Source organism: Notamacropus eugenii, chromosome 4 (genome assembly GCF_028372415.1).
Source record: "Notamacropus eugenii isolate mMacEug1 chromosome 4, mMacEug1.pri_v2, whole genome shotgun sequence".
Taxonomy (NCBI): domain Eukaryota; kingdom Metazoa; phylum Chordata; class Mammalia; order Diprotodontia; family Macropodidae; genus Notamacropus; species Notamacropus eugenii.
This window is the reverse complement of record NC_092875.1, coordinates 201,313,534-201,331,268: the sequence shown is the minus strand read 5'-3', so window position 1 is coordinate 201,331,268 and position 17,735 is coordinate 201,313,534. Positions and strand designations below refer to the sequence as shown.

At 37.7% G+C, this 17,735-nt stretch overlaps 1 pseudogene; it reads right to left on the bottom strand.

Moving 5' to 3' along the window:
* Window positions 1-13,779: 13,779 nt before the first annotated feature.
* LOC140500940 (calcium uniporter regulatory subunit MCUb, mitochondrial pseudogene) lies at window positions 13,780-14,946 on the bottom strand (annotated as a pseudogene).
* Between the last annotated feature and the right edge of the window lie 2,789 nt (window positions 14,947-17,735).

The window sequence follows — 17,735 nt, the reverse complement described above, 5'->3', positions numbered from 1 at the left end:
GTTCTTTCTGCCATATTCAGACTCTCCTTCTGCAAAAATCCCAGCAAGTATCTCTCTGCCTTCAAAATTCATTCTGTCATCATTGTTGCTGTCATCTGCGGATGCATACCTGAGATTAAGTTCCACAGACAGAATCTTGAGAATGAAATGACCCTAAAGATCACCATCTATTTGACTCAAAAGAGCACTATCATCTCTTTGACTCATTATATTCTCATTAAAATTTTATTCTGGGAAATCTTCAAATATAGCCTATATATAAATTTCCAGTGATATGAGAATAGGGTCCCAAACTCTTGTATGAGCACTCTATGTAACAAATTTTGTTACTAGGTAGAAGACAATCTTTATTTCACTCCTCAAAAATGAAGATGATTCAGAGAACTCACAGGAACCTATGAATAACTGTACAAAGCACATGAAAGTGCTTGCAACAGTTTGTAAACAAAACAATTCTCTTCCCACTCTGTGGGTCCCAACTTCTAATGGGCTCTTCACTGCTTTCTTTTTTCAAACTCATATCTCATGATTTGGGGGTTTTTTTCACCAAAGGAAATAAACCTTGAGTCTAAAAGACAGGCAATCTCTTTACCATCACATCTATACTGTCCAAATAATTCATGGCAACAGTAAAAAACATAAGTCTTTTTGTTTTTTATGCTGTGGACTTTGGTCTTTTGCTGGTGGGGAGTGGAGAATATCTTAAAGACAAAGACAGAAAAAACTCCTACAGAATGATCCAAGTGACTCTTTCTCCTAGTCCATTCACCCCTGCCCCAGGGTATCCCTCTCATCATTGGAATTGGTGGAACAAAATCCATTAGCTGAGATATGACTGTGCAAAAAAAAAAAAAAAAAGACTCTCCAAGTTTTCCTTACTTCTAGTCAAAATCTTCATCCAGGTCCATGAAGTCTACTATTAACCTAAATAGTATAAAGAGAAGCTCCTTAGAATCACCCCCTTCCTAGTGTTTCTCCCAGACTAGCCCAACTGACTCAATCAAAAGGGACCATCCAAGTCCTACAGAAAATCCTCCCCTCTTCTCTGGCTCCTCCATGCCTCTGATGGGTAAACCCCTTGCTCAAAATATCCACTTTTATTTTAGCTCAGAATGCATCTCTAACTTTCCCACCGAGCTGTCCTCATTTAAAAAAACAAATCCATAATCACTGCTACAAATGCTTCTTGCATGGTAGAATAGCCCTAAGTCAGATACAATAGGGTCATATAGATAAATTTCTTCTCTTCCTAAGGGGCATTGCTTAGGAACCCTCACATATCATCTGGATAGAAGACTGGTTCCCTGAACACTCAAATTTGGGGTTACTCATTAGGCAGCCCCTAAGGTTAGTGCTGCCCAAGAAATTTCCCTAGGAAATCCCTGTAGTTTATCTAGGAGTCAAGAGTTCACAAATGACATCATACATGAACTCTCCCCTTGAGTCACATGGGCAAGTATGTGTAGCTTCTCTAGGATACTCCACCAGTGCTCAAAATGCTGCTATCTCTTGAGCCAGGAATGTCTACTCTTACATCTTTATCTTGGATCTGTGCTCAGAAAGGAGAAAAGAAAGGCCAAAGGTGATAAATTACTCTTTCTTTTGAGCCACAATGACCATAAGCAATTCTCATATGTCTATGTACCAAAATATTCATTAATATTTGTGCTCCTCAAGGGAGAAAGTAAAAAGTAAAAAAAAAAAAAGCTTAGGGTCTTTGATGAAGAATTATTTTATAGGCCATTTCAAGGGGTCACTTATCTAATAAGAGTCCATTCTCCCAAAAGACCAAGAATCAATTCATCTTAGGGGCAATACTAGTCACTGAAAACCATTTCTTAGGAGGCCCAAGAGGCACCTCCAAATCTACCAGTTAATTTTGAGTCTGCCTCAACCACTAAAAACTAATAAGAAGTTATATTTTGTCCTCTTAACAAGGTGCCAATGAACATGACCATGCAGAAAGATGCAAACAAAAGCGTTCCTTCCTGGCAAACTAATCAAATCCTACAAAAATTGACTAGAGAAGACTCTCAGTCAACCCACAACATTATAACTCAGGTATATTGTAAGCCAGGCAGCTAGGTAGTGCAGTGGACTCATCTTTAAGTTCAGTTCTGGTCTCAGACATGTCCTCGCTGTGTGACCATGGGCAAATTAATTAACCCTGTTTGCCTCAGTTTCCTCATCTGTCAAATGAACTAGAGAAATGAATGGAAAACCATTCCAGTATCCTTGCCAAGAAAACCTCGAATGGGGTCATGAAAAGTAGAACACACTTGAAAAATAACTGAACAATACCACATTATGAGTTAACTGTGACTTTGAAGAATGACCTGGGAATCTAAGTATAATGCATAAACTGTTTCTTTGAGGAAACAAGCTCTGAGTTCGACACAACTCACTTACGGATGAACTTTTGAAATATGTACAATAATGCACTGAAACTCACTAAGGCTGAGGAATTTTGAAGCAAAATATTTAATAAATCTTCTCGAAGGACTAAGCATTTATGGGGGGGGGGGCAGGAAGCACATAACACTTATACTGACTCCCATAATTGACATCATTGCAGTCATGAGCATGACTGAACAACATACAGTATTGGCATTTTTAAGTATACAGTTCTATGCTTGTCATTATCAAGAATAATAGCATTTTGAACAAGCAGGAAATATTTAGAATAATTTAAACTTTAATGTCCAAATAATAGTAGCTACTATTAAATCTAAATGTACTACTAATCCTATGATGAACCCCACCATTCCAAATGTCAAGGATCTCAGGGATCATCTGCAAATCAGATATGATTGGCTTAATTTTATTTACTACTCTATTTAATGAAATAACTACCCTATGAATCCCACTTGAAACTCTTGTGCATTCTTTGCTTACATTTCAAAACTTAATGCAAAACAACATTGTAAAGAATCACTGGAGAGATATTTCTTTCTATTAAACACCCCCTCAACTTAATGGTGTCTCCTTATGTCTGTTCTGTGCTACATATCAATGATTCAGATCCATTCTCTGTTTTGAATTACAATAAGATGGTCACCTTGGGTGCAGGCTTTTTATAAAGCTTCTCTCCAGTGGCTCTTGTGGAAACTTGCCAATTGGAGGATGACAGGCAATATTGATTTGAGATTTACACATGAATTCCAGGTGGAATTCATACAGGGAGACTATTTCCTCTTAACATAAAAAAAGAGCAACCAATAACTTGCCATTTAGATACAAAGATGAACAAGTTAAAGAAAGAAAAATGGAAGGAAACATTTATCAAGTACCTAGTATGTTCCAGACACTGTACAAAGTACTTTACAAGTATTATCTCATTTGATTCTCATGACAACCCTACAAGGTAGGTGCTGTTATTTTCCCCACTTAACAATTGAGGGAACTGAGGTAGACACAGGTTATATGACTTGCCTGAGGTCACACAACTAGCAAATGTCTGAAACCAGATTTAAATATAGGTGTTGCTAACTTTTAGCTTAGTGTTCTCTCTGTCCACTGCACTACCTAGCTGCCTCCACGAATGAGTCTCATGAGTTAATTATAAGGTTGAATTCATGGAACATCTGAATTCTCAACCATCTTTAAATAACATTCTCTTTTTAAAAAATGTTATTTCAAAAGGGTAATTTAGATATCAATGGTAAAGCCATCCCATCCTATGATGTAATGTGTATTGGACTTTCGAGGCAATAACAGTAACTCACACTTATGTAATGCTTTCAGGTTAACAAGCGGCTTTCCTCACAACACTCTTAAATAGGTAGTATAAGGATTATTCATGCCATTTTACAGGTGAGGAAATGCAGGCTAAAGGACTGGCCCATGATCACATGGCCATAAATGTCAGAACTTGGCTATAAACTCAGATTTGACTGCAATTTCAGGGCATCTGCCACTATATCACAAACATTACAGGATTTAATAAATCCCTTGAAGTCAGGAGCTGTATTTTATTTATTCTTGTACCTTTTTCTCCCTCTGTATCCCCTACTACCCAGGCACAAAGCATTCATAGTAGAAACTTAACAAACGGTTGTTGAATTAATTCTCAGGAGCTGGGTCTCAGTGCCAGAATACCATATATTAGATTTAATAATTAGGTAAATTAAAAAGGTGTCTGAGAATTTTTAAGCATTTTAAACCTTAAGCATGATAGAAGATCAAATTGTGTTTCTTTCTCTTAGATTTTCTCTGGCAACAACAACAACAAAAAAAAAGCTGCTCACATAAGCCCAAAGGATATAGGGAAAACTCAGCTAGGGAAACTTCTTCCTGCTATCTCCATACTCTTCTGCTAATTAGCAATATAATTGGTTAAGATTATAATATAAAATTGAGTCTTTCAAATGCTGGCTCTTTAAGGAGTCACTAAACATATATTCCCACCAGTCTTTGCAGCAAGAGAAACATCTAGGGGTTTTATAGCTTTTCCCTTTAGTAGGAATGAAATGACAGTAAAAGTAGAAGGTAGAAAGAATTATTGTCTGCCTATATCTTCTCATGATTCTTCCATTGCTTCGAAGTGCTAGGAAATATTCCTGAAAAACAGCCACTGTTAGTATAAAATACATCCTAGACCATCTCTACGGAATATGTACGTGGCTTCCTCAGCATACCCTTTATTCTCGTCGATTTGTGGGATCATTTGAATGCCATGTTTCTGATTGATAGTTAGAAACCAACATGTTCTAGCCTGTCTGATTCAAATCCATCATGTTCAGTGTGCCAGATGCTCTCACAGGGAACAAAATCACAGATGTTGTCTTGATTCCTTATGGCTCTTCTTTTCTTTTCTATAACATATGAACCTTTTCTAACTAATATATCGTTTTAGTAACACTCTTCTTTTTTCTTTTCAAGAGCACACAATGTCTTTTTTTTTTTAAGGTAGGCTGTTCCTTTTGGCCAAAACATATTCTCTTTCTTAATTTCTAGCTTTTCAGAGAGCCATCTTGCTGAAGATAAAGAATGTTAAAGCCCATAGGAATACTAAATAGAGTCAGTAAATGCTTGATTGAATAGGCCTAGTACTGACTTTTTCTTTATAAAATGGAGTTTTGCTTTGGGGACACTAGATATCTGGCATGATGTAATGGGACTAAAAAATTTGAATGTACTGTTAAAACTGAGTTCTCAAGCAAATCTCAGAATTTAATTTCATCTTATATGGAGGCTCTCCTTTTTACAACTAAACTGTATCATGTTTATAGCTATATTTGAAGCATTTTTAGGTCCCATTGACTCACCTTAAGATTACTAGAATTCAGTTCCTCTGATAATATGTTTACTCATTGATCATTGAATGAGAGCTTCAAATTAAGAGGACAAACATCTAAGTTAAATTATAAGCTGTCTAAAAATTGTATTATTCTTAAAGCCATATGCCTTACTTTTCTATCACTCTGTTCCTATCACTGTTGAAAATATAGGGGATAAACAGCACTTAGGGCCACGTTGAATTTTGCTCGTTTGTTTGTTTCATGGGTTGCCACAACTAAAGGATTCATTATCAAATGGGAAGTTTACTGAGGATGAACTCTCAATACTTGGGCTCATCTTCAGGAGATAGACACAGTCTATTGTCAGGATCATACTCAAAGACTATTCAACACAGTAGAATCTTAAACTGTCTTGTAATATTCTTTAGGAATCTAAGGTCACTTTCACACCATGGTGAGGCATTGGAGTAAAATGAATGCAGCCTAAAATATAATACAACCAAGGAATTATGAAAGAGAAGCAATATAAAGGATATCATTAAGAAGATGTATGAAAAAGAAAGCAAACTAGTCATGAGAGCAAGAAATGCTCAGTAGACAGCCTGTGTATGCCTTTGCTATCCTTCCCATATCAAGAGAAAGGGAGGAGGGCCCCCAGCATATTGAGTCAATCTCCTATGGTAGACATGAACAAGAATCACACAGGAAAGGCAAACACAGATGGGTTATGACCAGCTTTGTTGGAGGGAAACTTCATGTTAAGGAGGTAACAAATCTACTTAAGTACTGAGTTGAATATTGACTCACATCATTCTTGGATGGATTTATCTGTCCATCTTTCATGTTTGATTATGCTCAAGACCATGCATCTACATTATCCCTCACAGCACTACTTTCCTTAGTCTCAGTTGAGGGGAAGACTAGTCTATAGCCCCACAATGGAATGATGTGGTCTTAGAGGAAAGAGCATCGACTCTGGAATCAAAGACTTAACAGACCAATAGATTCAGATCTAGAAAGGACCTGAAAGGCCACTGAGTCTAACCCTATTGTTTTATAGATAAGAACTAAGGTGACAGAGGTTAAGTGATTTGCCTAGGGTCATAATTCACATGAGTGTGAGAGGTATAGAAAAGCAGAGATGGGCCAGGTTTATGTTTGCATGCTTGAAGCTAGGAATCTCAGCAGAATCCTGATGATCCTATGAAGCAAAGTGAGCCTGTACCAGGGAAGCTTCCTAAGATCTTGATTGGTGAGTCACAGGGATGTTTACCCTAAGCATGTGAAGACTTCCCCAGGTGGAATAAGGAGATGAGAATAATTTGTTCCAATGTCCATGAAGGTGGCTGAAGCAGGCACTGTACAGCACTTAGAACTTGGTCAGACACCAAAGATATCAAGGTTGTTTGCTGCATCCTGGGCCATCATTGGTCATCTTGACTTTTGTATAGCCACTGAACTTAGATGACTGGAAGAGAAAATGAGGCTGATGACTTTGTACAACTCTGACTTATTTAAATCCAATTTACACCTATATCCAGATGTCATCCTATGATGTCTTCTCCTAAAATAAAGGACAAACCACAATATCCCAATTTTCACATTTGACCTCCAGCCTTTTTAAAGGTCCCACATATCTTAGCCAATGAATTGACATGCTTCATTCATGGACACAATGATCTCTCATACTTCAGTTGCTCTGTAATCATTACTTTCACAGTGGAAGAACAGAAATAAATATTCAAGGTGATTTTTTTCCCCCTTTTGTATCATACAGTATGGTATTCAGCCTAATTATCTACAATGGGAAAACTAAATGGATGAAGAATATTTAATGTCTAGATTATGACATGCAGTTAGATGAACAATCTAAATAGCATACCATTAGTACATAGATCTATGATAGACATAGATAGATAGATGATAGATAAATGGATAGATGGATAGATAGATAGATAGATAGATAGATAGATAGATAGATAGATAGATAGATAGATAGATAAATGAGCTGACTCAGAGTTAAATAGGAGTAGAATTGACTAGATTGCTTTTGGAAAATTACAGAGTGTTTTTAATGATCCCAAATTTCCTGAGGGTGGGGTGGGGTGGGAGAGACTCATCTTTTCAAAATCATATTCTTTCAGTGATATTGTATGACTGAGAGTAATGGCATATTACCTTCTACAGAGCATTTACACTAAGGGTCACTTAAAATTCAATGGAGGGACATATAGTGGGTGTGAACAGGTTGCAATACATTTCAAACAAAGAATTACTCAGTGGAAGTGATGTGAAGGATGTCGTCAGAAAAAAAATTAACGAAAAAAATATAAGCGAGTCACTTAATGAGAGAGAGAAACAGAGAGACAGAGAAAGAGACAGAGTCAGACAGAGAGAAAGACAGAGAGAGACAGACAGACAGACAGAATGTATGGAGAACCATCAAGTCTTATTGATATCCCTAAAATGTTAGGAGAAAAAGATGAAAGTTGCCAGCATTTTATTTTTGTAGCTATATAATTAATTTATTTATTTTTAGTTTTCAACATTCACTTCCATAAGTTTTAGTTTTAAATTTTCTTCCCCCACTCTCCTCACCCCTTCCCCAAGGTAGTATGCTTCTGATATAGACTGTTCTTATAGATTCATATTAAACATTTGTACATTAATCGTGATGTAAAGAAGAATTAGAACTAATGGAGAAACCACCAGAAAGAAAAAATCAAAAGAAAACAAAAGAAAAGGAGAGAAAATAGTATGTTTACATCGGCATTCTTTCTCTGGATGCGGATAGCATTTTCCATCTTGAGTTTCTTGAAGTTGTCTTAGATCCTTGCATTTCTGAGAAGAACTAAGTCTATCAAAGTCAGTGATTAATCAATGTGACTGTTACTGTGTACAATGTTCTCCTGGGTTTGCTCATTTCACTCAGTATCACTTCATATCTCAACTCTGTGTATCCCTCTGCTTCACACGTGTTTCTTGTAACCAACACACTGTATTATTATGGATCCCAATCCACCCTGCTATCTACTACCATTTTATGGGAGAGTTCATCCCATTCACATTTACAGTTATGATTACTATCTGTGTCTTTCTCTCCATCCCTTATTCTCCTGTTTATGCCTTTCTCTCTTCCTTTTCCCTTTCCCTCCTAATCAAAGTTTTGCTTTCAACCACTGTCTCCCTCACTCTGCCCTCCCTTCTATTAGCCCTCCTCCATTTTCTTCCCCTTTACTCTTATTACTTTTTCCCTCCCTTATGTACACTCCCTTCCTTTTCTTTTCCCTTTCCCCTCTGCCTTCCCATAGATTTCTATATCTATGTTATTCCCTCTTTGAGCTAAATCTGAGGAGAGTAAGATTCAAACAATTCTCATCTCCCTCCCTTCTTTCTCTCTACTGTAACAGGTTTTTGTGCCTTTTCATGTGATGTAAGTTACCCTTGTCTGTCTCCTCCTTTCCTCCTGTCCCAATACAATCCCTTTTCATCACTTAATTAGATTTTTTATCATCACATTAAAGTCAACCCATACCCATGCCCTCTGTCTATATATACCCCTTTTAAATACCTGAATAACAATATAGTTCTCAAGAGTTATAACTGTCATCTTCCCTTGTAGGAATATAAACGGTTTGCCCTTATTAACAATATGTTGTTGTTTTCTTTCCTGTTTACCTTTTTATGCCTCTCTTGAGTCTTGTATTTGAACATCAAATTTTCTATTGAACTCTGGTCTTTTCATCAGAAAGATTTGGAAGTCCCCTATTTTATTGAATGTCCATCTCCTCCCCAGAAAGATTGTGCTCAATTTCACTGGGCAGTTGATTCTTGATTGTGATCAAGGTCTTTTGCCTAATGGAATATTGTATTCCATACCCCCTGATCTTTTAATGTAAAAGTTGCAAGGTCCTACATAATCCTGATTGTGATTCCATGACATTTAAGTTCTTTCTTTTTAGCTGATTGCAGTATTTTGTTTTTCACCTGGTAATTTTGGAATTTGGTTACCATATTCCTTGACATTTTCAATTTGGGATCTCTTTCAGGAAGGGATGGAGTCACCAGCATTTTAGATGGACTTCCTATGGTGAATCTAGGGGCAGGCATAGACAAGAATTGCACAGGATGGGCAAGCATACATGGATTACAAGCTGTTTAATTAAAGGGAATGCCCACATCAATGAGATCACAGATCCACTGAAGCATATAGTGCTGCACTTGGCACAAATTAGGCATTTAATAAATGCTTGTTGATTAAAGTATTATATGTGTCATGCATTTCAGATAAAAAATGTGAAAGTGGAGAGACCATGTGAACATGCTCAATTCACCGTCTAATTCAAAATATATCTCTGGAAAAGTGTGCTGTATTCTCATCAGGAGGAGGTATCACATGCAAACTCTCAGTTAGGAATGAAACTTTCCCCAAAGGAATATGAGCAGCATTTCAGAATATTTAGACTCTGTATAGAATTTCTTTTCTTTTCTTTTTTTGTGGAAGGGGGAAGAGGAACAAAAGAAATGGCTGTTCCCTCTTCAGTCACAGATTACAGCCAGAAATCTTCAGGTGATTGTCTTCAGGTGCTTGCCTCCAAGAAGACACCAAAATTGAGCAAAGCAGAGCTGTATTCCCAGAAGAAATAAATGTGCAGAAGCTTTCCAAATATAGATTTGTTTTAGGAAAGTAACACTAAAGATACTTTTAAGAAATTTAAAAAACACTTTGGTGCACTTGATTAAACAGATGAATTCTTGTAACAATAGTACCTATCTCCCAGGGTTGTTGTGAGGACCAAATGTGAAAATATCAATAAAGCATTTTGCTTTAGCGCCTAGTACATAGTAGGTGCTATATAGACATTACATACATTAATAATAATATTATACTTTATAATATATTTACACATTTATTTTATATGTTATATATATGTAAATATGTACTATAAACATATGTTATACTTATATATATTTATAATATAATGTACAATATAAATATAGAATGTTTATATCATATATTATTATATGCAACACATTATAATAGAAATATAACATATATAATTATATTTAATTTATATTAATATTTAATTATGTTTATATTATATATACTATATAACATAGTAATATGTATATAGTACATATAATAAATATGTGTGATATAAAATAATAAATAATATCTAAAACAATATATTATAGATACAGATATAATATGAGGTAAATACATAAATAAAATATAAATATAAAATTATAATATAAATATGATAATATTCTACCCAATTTAAATTTTAGTATTATATTCTCTTAAAGAAGAGAATAGTTGTGCTAATTTTGTTATGTATTTAAATACACTGAAATTTGAAATAAGCATTGAAATTGATGTAATGTCAGGTTATTTTATCTATGTAACAGAAAGATGAGTCTTTACCATTGTATTTGAGTAACCAACAGTGACTCTGCCAGTCTTGTTGCTTCTTCTCTTGTCTGGGCTGGGCATGATTCAAATCACTCCCCAAGTAATTTATGTTGGAATGTGATAAAAGGCTCACAGGTAATCCAAAAGCTAACAAAAGGAGATTTACTTAGCTACAGTAGGCAACCAATATTCAAAAAGTACATATGCATTAATTTAGTAGAGTAAAGCTCCCACGCTTCTGAGTTGCCCATTAGAGTCCAAAAGCCAAATGTCAAAGCACACCTGGAGCTCCTTGTGGCTGTTTGGTACTCAAGTAACCAGGAAGTGATGGATTCAAGTATCAGCTCTATTTGGGCAATTCTCAAAGGTACACATACAGCCCTCACCTCTCTCCTAACCTCTAGTCCCACATCTCCAACTGCCTATTAGCCATCTTGAATTAGATATCCTGTACTTATCTTAAACTTAATATGTAAAAGTCTGAATTCATTATCTTTTCTCCAAAACCCTTGCCTCATTCCAAACCTTCCCATCACTGTTGAGAGTATCACCATACTCCCAATCACTCAAGTCTACAACTTAGGTGTCATTCCCAATCCCTTACTCTCTCTCATATCCCGTATCTCAAATGTTGCTAAAGCTTGTTGATTGCCTTCACAACATCTATGACAGATGCCCCCTTCTGTCCTCACCATCTTGGTGCAAGCCTTCATCACCTCAAGCTTGGACTATTGCAAGAGGCTACTGGTTGGTGTCCCTGCAGAAGTCTCTCCTAAAAAGGCATGTTGCTGTTCTACCCAATCAACTCCAGTGTCTCTCCAATATACAAGCCTCTATTTGGCATTCAAAAGTCTTCATAATCTGCCACCCACTCCCACCTTTCTAGTCTCCTTATATCTTACACTTCTCCATATACTCTGAATTCCAGCCACACTGGCCTCCTTGCTGTTCCTCCAACAAGACACTGTCTCCCACACCTGTCATCCCCCTTTCCTGGAACACTCTCCCTCTGTTTCTTGGCATCTGTTTCTTGGTATCCTTCTTATCCCACCTAAAATTGCACCATCAACATGAAACCTGTCCCCATCCTCCTTAATACTAGTGCCTTCTTCTGATGGTTATCTCTAATTTATCCTATTTATAGCTTGTTTTTATTGTTTGCATGTTGTTTCCTCCATGAGACTGTGAACTCCTTGAGAGTAGGAATTACTTTATTTTACTCAGAGGTTAGCATGGTGCCTGACACACTTAGGTACCTAACAAATGTTTATTAATTGACAGTTGCCTAAGACCTGAGGTCCTGGAGCAAATTAAGCATTCTGTATGGTTTCAATACCTTTCCACAAAAAGCTACCCTGATTTGCTTGAGGAGGAGTGGTTCCTTCCACCATTCCCTTCCATGTTTCTGGGGTTTTGTCTTTATTTTTTTTGAGCAACACAACCGAGTGTTTTAAATGACCAAGTTTAGTTTAGTTTAGTTTTGTTTTAGGTAAAGGGAACTTATTTATTTTCTTGACTATTAGCAAGTATTTAAAAATCAGGACTCAAGCATGCATTCACAAATGACCAAGTGTTTTCCCCCAGTTCCAAAAAGATTCAGTAGAAAGTACTAACTATGTGGGTCTCAAGAGAGAGGGGAAGAACATTGCTTGTACTTTGTAGTAGAGAATAACTGAGCAGAATTCAGTCACTCCAAAGCAGTTAGGAATAAGGCTTGAGTACCTGCTTTTAAGGGAGTTGAGTCAGTAAATATTAACAGAAGCCTGAGGGACCTTTCCACATACTAACTGTATAGAGTTCAATTAGATGACCTCTAAATTTCTTCCATATTCTATGATTCTTTGCATTTTGGGGTATGTGAGCAAGATTTTAAAAAGGAAAAAAATAGATGGAAATGTGTTAACTAGACCAGAGGTACAATGGTTGTAGTCATCTATCATTGCATAAACTGTTAACATTTTCTTAAGGAAGAAGATATTGATGATAGGAGGAGATAGTAGATACCAAGTGAAAACAATAGTAGAAAGCCAAGGAATTCCTGGATAGAGATCTAAGTTTCAGAACTGTGACCTGGTGACAGAGGCTGCTAGGTGGTATAGTGGATAGAATACCAAGCCTAGAGTCAAGAAGACTCTTCTTCCTGAGTTCAAATCCAGCTTCAGACACTTACTAGCTGTGTGACCCTGGGCAAGTCACTTAACCCAGTTTACCTCAGTTTCCTCATCTATGAGATAGAAAAGGAAATGTTTTGCTTCTTAATGAGAAGATCTTCCCTACCCATTATTGGGCCTGACTATTAAGGGGAGTTTGATTAGGGAAGATTTGTAGGAAGGCCCACACCTTTTGTTAATTTCTAATGAGGCACTGGTTTTCAAGGGTTGTGATCCCCTGAATCTGAAAAGTGTATAAAAACTCTGAGGTGAGATTTTACTTTGGGGCTTACTGACTAGAAGTGTTTACTTGGCCAGATGAGACTTTGGGCAGCTGCCAAGGAGAGTCCCAGCTTTGAAAACTCAGATGTTGGTGCTTCTCTCTCTGGTAACTATGTATGTATGTAATGGTCAGACAGTTGGATCTGTCTGTTGATCTACTAAGTATGTATTGCTTATGTCAGGCAGCTGGATGAATTGTCTGTTGATCTTTATTTCTCTGAAGTTCAGGGTGCTAACTTTTCCCCCTGAACTAAGTGAATGAGACATGTGCTTGATTAAAGTGATTGTTGACCTCCCAAAAGTGCCTTTCCTTTTAGAAAAGCAGATCAAAGAACCTATGATAACAGGCCGTCCTGTTTATGTCAGAGTGCTTGCTTTTACATGGAGTCATGAAATGACTAACCAGCAAACATAAGCAGTGGCAAAGGCAAACTCCTGTACCAAGCTAAGGACTTCCTGACATAAACCAGGAACTACAGAAGCCAAAATGAAGGAGCAACAGTAACAAAGCCAGTTCTGGTCCATCATTGATCCTGTGATCGTTACGGTATGTTGTATCACTGTAGTCTTTACATGTCTAGAAGAGAGTAGGCTGATCTAGAAACTTCAAGTTCTTTCCTTATAGGGTCCTCAACTCCCTGGTAGGGCTGTAAGTCTTCAGAGATTATATAAGTTTTTTTTTTTTTCATTAACTAAAAAAAAATTTATTGAAACATTCAAATCTATAATGACAGTCATTGAACATCCAGTTTCCAAGACAAACTAATAAGCATTCATAAAATAATAAAAGCAGGTGTCAATTCTTCTCTTTGATTTCCTGGATTGGTAACCTCAAGTGGAGAGGCTGGCGCAGACGTTGCAGAGACTCTTCAGCCTCTTCAAGATCTTCTTTTAACTTGTTATACTGTTGCACATCAAAATCATTCTTCTTCAGTCTTTTGTGGAAGAAATAGAGGAATTGTCGATTCTTAATGAGTGAGTAAGAAGAATCCTGTCGAGTGAGGAGGAAATAAGCGAAGAAGGTCATGGAGCTACCAAAAGTGATGAAGTAGGTGACGGGTTCCATGATGTCCCAGGAGTACACCCACCACGTGAGCCATGCCAAGATTCCACCCTGAGTGGACATCAAGGCCAAGCCGGTCCACAAGAGTCTGTTGGTTTTGGCCTCTGAGCCAGCTTCAATTTTAGCTTTCAGCTCCTCCAGGGGCTGGAGCTGCTCCTTCAGCTCCTCAATTTTCTCCAGTAAACTGCGTTCCTTCTTGACCTGATGCTCCTCCACATGCAAAGCAGTAAAGAGTCTCTGTACCAAGGACTTGATGTCGTCCATGTTGGTCATGTGCTCGCTGCTCAGTTTTTCTTTCCTAGGACAATGAACATCATATGTCATGTCATTTATCATGAGTTTAAAATCATTCGTAAGCAAAATCTCCATTGAGATTGAAGATGGAATTCTGCTCCCATCTGTGGTGAAGACAGCTGTAGTTTTAATACCTCGGTCCTCATTCTGGATGTCCTGGAGAAATGAACCAACCGTGGTTAACATGGGTTTGACTGTGAAACGACAGCGCTCCTGTCTTGATGGCAAAGTGAGAGTTATCAAAGGAAGACCGTATCTGTAATTAATGACTACCTCATCAGATGGCACCGGTACACTGTAAAGGCGTGATTGATGGTGTTTCCTATTTCTAGTTAGCCTTACACACAGTATCTGGGCAGCGGCGGACGCCCGGCACGCCCGGGGCAGCAGCATCGCCCGGGGCAGCAGCATCGCGCGGGGCAGGATCCGGGCTGCGCCGGCCGCCGGCTCTCCTCCCGGAGCGGGGGCTAGGAGCCAAGGCAGCCCTCCAGCACTCCCGCACCGCCACGCCGATTATATAAGTTTTTGAGGAAAAGTTTGCTTGCTCAAATCTCTAACAACCATCAGTTCTTTCCCCATATTAGAGGCCTCAATCCTAGGAAGATAATATATCAAAACTAACTGTAAACATCCTCAGAAAAGGTAGTGTGGTGTCTGGGGGGTGTGGTTGAGTAGAGGTATGTATTTTCTTTCTTTTCACATGAATAGGCCTATTATGGAATAAACTTCCATTCCAGTGTAAATGGGTAGTCATATCAATCCCCTATGTTTTTATTTCCTACACTCTAGAAAAGACAAAGTCCACAGTTTCTTGGAACCTGAAGTTAATAATATCTAGCTAATTAGAAATTCTGTCATGTCTTTTAGAACACATCAAAATTTTCTCAAGATCAATGCTTGATCATTTATGAACAGAGAACAACTATATGTTTTTTGTATTCTAGAAATTAGCTGTTGCTCAGTTATTCAGTTGTGTCCTACTCTTTATGACACTATGGACCATACTGTCCATGGGGTTTTTCATGGCAAAAATACTGGAGTGGTTTGCCATTTGCCTCTCCAGTGGATTAAGGCAAAATAGAGGTTAAATGACTTGCCCAGGGTCACACAGCTAGTAAGTATAGGAGGCTGGATTTGAACTTGGGTCTTCCTGACTCCAGGACCAGTGCTCTATTCACTGATTCACCTAGATACCTCCCATACTAAAAATATTTGTAAGAAGCTACTCATATTTATAGCTTTTCCCATTAAAACTTGACTTCTTTATGAGTCACTACAAAATAAAGCTTTTTATTGACTTGTCCCTGAAATTGCAAGCACTGGATCTTTTTTTTTCTTGACTGTCTATGGGCTTGAGGATGAGTGCTTTCTATATTCTTTATTATCTGTAATAAAGGTATTCTATGATCCATGCCTTGGCAACCTCAGAAATTCCAAAGGGAACTGAGAATACCTAGTCAAGAGCTAGAAATTGATACAGGAACTCCTCATCAGGGAGTCTTCTACCAAGATTAAATCATCCATCCAGTTAAAAAATAGTTTCTTTTCTTACAAATTTTATATGGCTCCATGTTAAGGAGTCATTCTCAAAATGAAAATAGCTAAAGGTGAAGACAAAATTCCAAATGAGTCATCCAGATATTTGCCTGTAGAATGAAAGGATAGCATTTGCCAAGATTAATGCTGTTGTCCAGTGAACTCATCACAAGCTTGTTGTGCCATGATTTTGTAGGTTTTTGCTCAGATTCTTATTCATGGACGAATAATAGACCCTAAAGAAATACTTTGGCACAATTACATTTCACTTTCTTTTTATGCCTAATTATTTTATAAATGTTGGAACTTGGTTGAAAGTGAAAATAATGTGGAATGTTTATATCAACTGCTCAGTGATGTGTATTTCTCCCATATTGTAAGTATATAAGAGTATATAAGAGTTATATATAAGTTATATAAGAGTAAGTATATAAGAGCTACTTATATAAGATTCTCCTCATCAATGGAGTGTGATTACTCCTCAGACATATGTGAAGTGTAGAGTTGGTGAGAGCTTGAAGACTTCAGATTCTTATTTCTTGTGACTTCTAGACACTGGGTATTGAGGTTTAGGGGTGCTGGGACCCTGAAATAGCTATATACCCAAATGAATTTGACCCAAGCCTTCTTTTCAGTCAAAAAACAAAGTTTAGGTGGGCATGATTCCAAAAATCCACAATATTGGCCAGATTCTTAAAGAATCTGAGCATTTGTGACACTTGTCAATATGAGTGGGCCAAATTGAATTGGAGCCCTTTAATAGAAGCAGGATGGATCTTATATACAGAAAGACTGTGGGAGGGCTCTGGGAGTGGCCAAGTAATCTGGGGTAACTAGGAGGTAACACAGAAGAACCAGAATGCCAGGAACATGGACCACCACTTGACCAAGGGAAAAATGAGGTCTAGCTAGGATTAAGAGTGGGAAATAGCCAGAAGGATCTAGAGGTAACAGAAAATGAAGGGCTGGGAGTAGAGAATTGGGAGACTGAACTTGGGCCACAAAGAAAAGTCAATTGAGAGTATTACTAGAATGGGTAGATGCCTTAGGTGAACACTATAAACTTGACTGAGTAGGAAAGTTCAAAGAGAGTTTGGAGGTGGTTTTCTAGATCCTGTACCCCATAAGTATGGCTAGACTTAGGGGTAGGTAACCTACAGTCTCAAGGTGACATGTGGCCTTCTAGGTCCTTGGACTGAGTCCAAGTTTTACAGAACAAATCCTTTTATTAAGGGGATTTGTTCTGAGAAATTTGGATTCAGTCAGAGGGCCTCACTTGAGGACCCAAAGAACCACATGTGACCTCGAGGCTGCAGGTTCCCCACCTCTGGCTAGACTACATAATGTATGGAGGGGGTAATGTGTAAGAAGACTGGAAATGCAAGAAAAGGTCAAGTTGTAGAGAGCTTTATATGCCAAACAGGAGTTTATATTTGCTCAAAAAGGTAATGGGGAGACACTAAAGTTTATTGAGTAAGGAGATGACAAGGTCAGACTTGTGTTTTGGAAAAACAACTTTGGCAGCCCCACAGAAGACATATTGAAGTGGGGAAATCCTTGAAGTAAGGAGATCAGTTAGGAGTCTATTATAGTAGTCCAGACAAAAGGTAATCAGGCCCTTTGGGGGTGGGGGTGGAGAGTGGTATTTTTAAATATTTATGAAAGTGGCAAAACAGATAAAGAGGTAGGACAGGAAAACTTAGATCTAGAGACTGTCTCTTATGTACTGGCTGTGTGGCCTTGGGAAAGTCACAACC